This window comes from Leptidea sinapis, chromosome 9 (assembly GCF_905404315.1).
Source record: "Leptidea sinapis chromosome 9, ilLepSina1.1, whole genome shotgun sequence".
Taxonomy (NCBI): domain Eukaryota; kingdom Metazoa; phylum Arthropoda; class Insecta; order Lepidoptera; family Pieridae; genus Leptidea; species Leptidea sinapis.
The window spans coordinates 12,985,833-12,993,249 of record NC_066273.1 but is presented as its reverse complement, the minus strand read 5'-3'; the positions used below and the strand labels follow the sequence as shown (position 1 = coordinate 12,993,249).

At 36.4% G+C, this 7,417-nt stretch overlaps 1 long non-coding RNA gene across 1 annotated transcript; it reads right to left on the bottom strand.

Annotated features, from left to right (window-relative positions):
* Nucleotides 1-290: 290 nt before the first annotated feature.
* Nucleotides 291-7,032, bottom strand: LOC126966193 (uncharacterized). The gene is made up of 4 exons (XR_007729678.1): nucleotides 6,830-7,032; nucleotides 5,570-5,666; nucleotides 2,869-3,051; nucleotides 291-1,080 (listed from the first exon to the last, which is right to left on the bottom strand). It is a non-coding gene; the product is annotated as an uncharacterized LOC126966193 (long non-coding RNA).
* Nucleotides 7,033-7,417: the final 385 nt, after the last annotated feature.

Genomic DNA, 7,417 nt, shown 5'->3' with positions numbered 1-7,417 from the left:
TATTCTATGACAAGTTTATATTGTATTGACGATTGATATTGCATGAACCCAGAGTTGTTATTTAAATCTGACGAGTATTTTTTTAAAGTTATATTAAAACAAATTTTATAAACAAGAGTTCAGTTATAAGCTACAAATGAACGGTTTTGGGTCTACAATTGTGTGCAGTAACGTGGAGCGTGTTGCCTCGCTTTTGTTGCTGACTGTACTTCGTGGGCGGTTATATCGGCCCGACTCAATTTCGTTTTTTGTTTTATATACTAACTGTGAAATTTGGGATGTAAATAAAATTTATGTTACAGCATTATTTTGTTTTATTTCAGTAAAATATAATTATGAGAATAATATAATTGACAGAATGACAATGGATTGCTACCCGGTTACCGGATATCTCTGTACCTGTTGCATGACGTCACATCGTTGGTTTGTTACGGTCGCGGTGTGCAAAACAAGCATCACTAGGATATTGTTATTACGAATTATTAAAAAAATATTTATTTTGTCAGTATTATAGATTGATGTTAATGTGTGTTGTGTGCTGATAATTATTATTATGGGAAATCAATGAATGAATCTGGATTAAGTATAAAAATATTTTTTTACATAAATTAACAGACTACAGAACTATTAACAACAAAAGCAAAGCAGTTATAGCACGAACATATCACGACATAGGTACACCTAACGGTCATGAAACTGCAAACCGTACTGACGCAACAGGGGTGAAAGAGGTACGGGATGGAGCTTCACGTTCCAGCGAGGTCCAGAGATAATGTGACCGTGTAGTAGTGAGTCTTAAATATTATTATTATACATATTGTTATTTAACATTATTATAATTTAGTGAATAACATGACATAGATCAAATTGATAATATATCTAATAAAGATAATCTAAAAAGATCAAAAAGTGAATCAAAGTACATTCTTATGCTGTATTAAGTTGTTTCTCATAAGTTAATTAATATAAGGTTTAATTTATATTAGTGTAGTGTCATTCGCAGGAACTAAGTTACTTCCAGTGATCTCTGTCCCTTTCTTCAAATTTCGGCCAGCGTTCATGCATGACTTACAACAAAATCTGGTTAGATGGAAAAATTAAAGAATTAAATACATATACTATGTATTATTTTTGGAAAACTTACAGCTAAGCTACTACATGATAAAATTTTGAGAGATGTCAAATAGGAATAGGAGGAGAAACGAGCGTACGGGTCACCGTGTTAAGATTGCCTAACACTAGGTGTTACACCGCCGCCTACATTCTCTTGCAACACCACAGGAATCACAGGAGCGTTGCCGGCCTTTAAGGAAGGTGCACGTGCTTTGTTTGAAGGTACCCACGTCGTATCGTTGCGGAAAAACCGCAGAAGGAAGCTTTTGTTGTACGTGGAAGAAAGTTCCTTGAAAATCGCACTGTGGAGGAACCCTCCATACATCCTGATGGTGGGGATGATATCCTTATTTGTGGTGTGTCGTGCGAAGGTAGAATTTGGCGGCAGGAATCAGGTGAAAAAGCTCTTCGGAACACACCCCGTGATAAATGCGGTAGAAGACACACAATGAAGCGACATCTCCTCGCCACGCCACGTGATCGAGACGTTCACAGAGCACTGGGTCCTTGACAATTCGGTCAAATGGTTCGAGCTGATACTGTAGTGCGCCAGGCCAGAGATGACAGCAATAATCCATTTGTGATCGGACCTGCGCTTTGCAGAGTGCTAGAATTTGGGCCGGCTTGAATTATTGCCGAGCTCTATTTATGACGCCCAGCTTCTTTCGAAGCTAATTTGGCTTTGCCGTCCAGATGACTACGGAAATGGCATTACTTGGCGTTGTATTCAAAGCGCGCTCGAAACACAGCTGAATGAAAACTGCCTAAAATATACTTCATAGAACGCCATTCAGTGAAATGAGACTGTATGCATATACTACATAGAACGCCATTCAGTGAAATGAGACTGTATGCATATACTACATAGAACACCATTCAATGACTTGAGACTGTATGCATATACTACATAGAACACCATTCAATGACTTGAGACTGTATACATATACTACATAGAACACCATTCAATGACTTGAGACTGTATGCATATACTACATAGAACACCATTCAATGACTTGAGACTGCATGCATATAGTACATAGAACACCATTCAATGACTTGAGACTGTATGCATATACTACATAGAACACCATTCAATGACTTGAGACTTTATGCATATACTACATAGAACACCATTCAATGACTTGAGACTGCATGCATATAGTACATAGAACACCATTCAATGACTTGAGACTGCATGCATAAAGTACATAGAACACCATTCAATGACTTGAGACTGCATGCATATAGTACATAGAACACCATTCAATGACTTGAGACTGCATGCATATACTACATAGAACACCATTCAATGACTTGAGACTGTATACATATACTACATAGAACACCATTCAATGACTTGAGACTGCATGCATATAGTACATAGAACACCATTCAATGACTTGAGACTGTATACATATACTACATAGAACACCATTCAATGACTTGAGACTGTATACATATACTACATAGAACACCATTCAATGACTTGAGACTGTATACATATACTACATAGAACACCATTTAGTTACTAAAGTCTGATTTGCATTGTAGCGTTGTCTTATGAATCGAGATCGCGTGCCCTAAGTCATATGAGTTGAGATTGAGTGAGACACGACATCGAGCGCTATGTTAGCCTACAAAGAAAGAAGACGGCGAACAAATGCTAGTTAAAGACCTACCCTGTCTTTCGTTCCATAACTTTCCTTCCCTGTCGTTGTTATATTATATGAACCTGGCTTTAAAAGATAAACTTACGTAGAATAGAAACGGTGTTGGCAGAAATTGCTGCGCACTATGAGTTCACAGTCGGCGAAGGAAGCGTTGTCATTGCACTCTGACGGGATGTTCAGTCCTGAAACATCTCTGTCCTCCACCCTTTCTTCAAATATTGATGTCGGATCAATATGGCCAGCGTTCATGCATGACTTACAACAAAACCTGGTTAGATGGAAAAATTAAAGAATTAAATACATATACTATGTATTATTTTTGGAAAACTTACAGCTAAGCTACTACATGATAAAATTTTGAGAGATGTCAAATAGGAATAGGAGGAGAAACGAGCGTACGGGTCACCGTGTTAAGATTGCCTAACACTAGGTGTTACACCGCCGCCTACATTCTCTTGCAACACCACAGGAATCACAGGAGCGTTGCGGCCTTTAAGGAAGGTGCACGTGCTTTGTTTGAAGGTACCCACGTCGTATCGTTGCAGAAAAACCGCAGAAGGAAGCTTTTGTTGTACGTGGAAGAAAGTTCCTTGAAAATCGCACTGTGGAGGAACCCTCCACACATCCTGATGGTGGGGATGATATCCTTATTTGTGGTGTGTCGTGCGAAGGTAGAATTTGGCGGCAGGAATCAGGTGAAAAAGCTCTTCGGAACACTCTCCGTGATAAATGCGGTAGAAGACACACAATGAAGCGACATCTCCTCGCCACGCCACGTGATCGAGACGTTCACAGAGCACTGGGTCCTTGACAATTCGGTCAAATGGTTCGAGCTGATACTGTAGTGCGCCAGGCCAGAGATGACAGCAATAATCCATTTGTGATCGGACCTGCGCTTTGCAGAGTGCTAGAATTTGGGCCGGCTTGAATTATTGCCGAGCTCTATTTATGACGCCCAGCTTCTTTCGAAGCTAATTTGGCTTTGCCGTCCAGATGACTGCGGAATTGGCATTGCTTGGCGTTGTATTCAAAGCGCGCTCGAAAAACAGCTGAATGAAAACTGCCTAAAATATACTTCATAGAACGCCATTCAGTGAAATGAGACTGTATGCATATACTACATAGAACACCATTCAATGACTTGAGACTGTATGCATATACTCCATAGAACACCATTCAATGACTTGAGACTGTATACATATACTACATAGAACACCATTCAATGACTTGAGACTATATGCATATACTACATAGAACACCATTCTATGACTTGAGACTGTATACATATACTACATAGAACACCATTCAATGACTTGAGACTGTATGCATATACTACATAGAACACCATTCAATGACTTGAGACTGCATGCATATAGTACATAGAACACCATTCAATGACTTGAGACTGTATGCATATACTACATAGAACACCATTCAATGACTTGAGACTGCATGCATATACTACATAGAACACCATTCAATGACTTGAGACTGCATGCATATACTCCATAGAACACCATTCAATGACTTGAGACTGTATACATATACTACATAGAACACCATTCAATGACTTGAGACTATATGCATATACTACATAGAACACCATTCTATGACTTGAGACTGTATACATATACTACATAGAACACCATTCAATGACTTGAGACTGTATGCATATACTACATAGAACACCATTCAATGACTTGAGACTGCATGCATATAGTACATAGAACACCATTCAATGACTTGAGACTGTATGCATATACTACATAGAACACCATTCAATGACTTGAGACTGCATGCATATAGTACATAGAACACCATTTAATGACTTGAGACTGTATGCATATACTACATAGAACACCATTCAATGACTTGAGACTGTATGCATATACTACATAGAACACCATTCAATGACTTGAGACTGCATGCATATAGTACATAGAACACCATTCAATGACTTGAGACTATATGCATATACTACATAGAACACCATTCTATGACTTGAGACTGTATACATATACTACATAGAACACCATTCAATGACTTGAGACTGTATGCATACACTACATAGAACACCATTCAATGACTTGAGACTGCATGCATATAGTACATAGAACACCATTCAATGACTTGAGACTGTATGCATATACTACATAGAACACCATTCAATGACTTGAGACTGCATGCATATAGTACATAGAACACCATTCAATGACTTGAGACTGTATGCATATACTACATAGAACACCATTCAATGACTTGAGACTGTATGCATATACTACATAGAACACCATTCAATGACTTGAGACTGCATGCATATAGTACATAGAACACCATTCAATGACTTGAGACTGCATGCATATAGTACATAGAACACCATTCAATGACTTGAGACTGCATGCATATAGTACATAGAACACCATTCAATGACTTGAGACTGCATACATATACTACATAGAACACCATTCAATGACTTGAGACTGTATACATATACTACATAGAACACCATTCAATGACTTGAGACTGTATACATATACTACATAGAACACCATTTAGTTACTAAAGTCTGATTTGCATTGTAGCGTTGTCTTATGAATCGAGATCGCGTGCCCTAAGTCATATGAGTTGAGATTGAGTGAGACACGACATCGAGCGCTATGTTAGCCTACAAAGAAAGAAGACGGCGAACAAATGCTAGTTAAAGACCTACCCTGTCTTTCGTTCCATAACTTTCCTTCCCTGTCGTTGTTATATTATATGAACCTGGCTTTAAAAGATAAACTTACGTAGAATAGTAACGGTGTTGGCAGAACTTGCTGCGCACTATGAGTTCACAGTCGGCGAAGGAAGCGTTGTCATTGCACTCTGACGGGATGTTCAGTCCTGAAACACGAAAGGTAGTAAAAGTATCTTCAAGTATGATTGTTGTTATTGACATATTGTGTGATTAGGTTTGATGGTAAATTGAATGAATCGCTCGACTATATTGCCCAAAGAAGAAATTCAGTAGAGCTATGTATATTATTTACATTTATATAGCTGGAATTTTCTCAATATTAGTAGCAATTTTATTACAAGTATCTTACGCTTAAGTAATCATACCTACGCATAATTATTATGTTATCATAAGATAAAATATTTTTGTTTTGATGAGCAGTAGGCAGAACTAACAGCTTTATTAGGTATCTTCTTTTAGTATGTTAACCATAATTTTGTTATTAAGTTAATAATTAATAGATATGTAATCTTCAAAAAGTTTATTATTAGTAGAACATTCATTTAAGTACCTAATAAACTCCCGATTATATTTTATATGGTAGATTATATCTAATAATATGTAAAAGGTTTAAAGTCGACTTTAAAAATGATTTTATTATTTTATAAAATATAGCAACCTGTACTAATGTTTAGCTAAAAAAAAGGACATATCCATGTAATAGAATTATATACAATTCTTTTACAAGGCATGGAAGACACTTAGAGGCAATCGCATCAAGGTACCCCTGTTCTTTCATACATAAATAACTTTATGTATTATAAAATTGCAAGTTTACCTAATACATATTTTGACGTACCTATATTATTAAACACACAATAAAATATGTATTATTACAATTACACATTACAATTAAAGATTATTCGAGAATTTCTATGATTATTAAATATATTAATTCCAATAGATAACCCATCTCTCAAGTTCAAGGTTTCGCTTCAGTTCTACTGGAGTTAGGCTCATAAAAAAGAATGAGAATGGCTTTATTTAAAGGAAAGTGATATAATATAAAAGACACCTAACTACCCACCTACTTATGTACTTCATATTTAAAGTTTGCAAAGGGTCGCGGGTTCGATTCGTGTTCAAGTCTGATACGACTTGCTTTATGTCTTCGTCTGCGTCTAAAATATTTTTGGGACTCAAAAATGGAGATGTAATAAATGATTCCGATGGAGTAAATATTAATTAGTTAATGTACTTATTGCTTGCCACGTATTCTCTTTGTTACCATAAAAGATACTGGGAATCCTGATGAGATAAAATCACTTACCATTTAAAGGCACTGCTGCTACGAAGGAAAAACTTACAAGAAATACTAGAGCTATTATTAATCTGTGCATTTTTAAACAAGTTTTATTTTAAGAAAAATACTATTGTACCGTTGAATAAACAGTTTGAGCTCTGATTGAAACGATAGTGTATCTGCGGAGTTCCAGTTAGAAATAAACTTGATTGTTGGCAGTACGATAACATATATATTATAATCACTGTATTCAGAGACACTACCAGCATATGACCTTATAACTTTGTTATGAAAATCACTTATCTTCGGGTGATAACGCGGCTTTTTATAATATCACGCCACTTTAAGAAAGCAGGGATCAAATATATTATGTGTCGGTTTTGTATGTTTCCACTTGTAAACTGGAATTATTTCTTGCTTATCTCTATATCCTACATGAGCCACAAGTTGCCTTATTCAAGCTTTTTATATAACAACACATGTTATTGAGTACTGCACAGTTTTCCTTTCAGTAAGATGTACCTACGTCTCTTTAAAATAGGTACGCATGTCATATATTCCTGTAAATTAATCAAGTATTTTCATTCTTTAAATAGACACATGTAAGAAACCAAT